We start from the raw sequence: 336 nt of genomic DNA, 5'->3' as shown, positions 1-336 counted from the left end.
AGTGCAGTGGCGTGATCTTGGCTCACTGCAACCTCCGCCTCCCAAGTTCACTCCATTCTCCTGCCTCAGCCTCCCAAGTAGCTGGAACTACAGGCGCCCACCACCATGCCTGGCTAATTTTTTTGTATTTTATTTTATTTATTTATTTATTTTTATTTATTTTTATTATTATACTTTGAGTTCTAGGGTACATGTGCGCAACGTGCAGGTTTGTTGCATATGTATACATGTGCCATGTTGGTATGCTGCACCCATTAACTCATTATTTACATTAGGTATATCTCCTAATGCTATCCCTCCCCTCTCCTCCCACCCCATGACAGGCCCCGGTGTGTG

At 44.0% G+C, this 336-nt stretch overlaps 1 protein-coding gene across 2 annotated transcripts in view; it reads left to right on the top strand.

The window, feature by feature from the left end:
• Nucleotides 1–336, top strand: part of PIK3C3 (phosphatidylinositol 3-kinase, catalytic subunit type 3) — a 76451-nt gene that overhangs the window by 21130 nt on the left and 54985 nt on the right. The window lies entirely within an intron of this gene.

The sequence above is a fragment of the Mandrillus leucophaeus genome, unplaced genomic scaffold (genome assembly GCF_000951045.1).
Source record: "Mandrillus leucophaeus isolate KB7577 unplaced genomic scaffold, Mleu.le_1.0 Scaffold1187, whole genome shotgun sequence".
Lineage (NCBI taxonomy): Eukaryota > Metazoa > Chordata > Mammalia > Primates > Cercopithecidae > Mandrillus > Mandrillus leucophaeus.
This window is presented reverse-complemented; position numbering and strand designations above follow the sequence as displayed.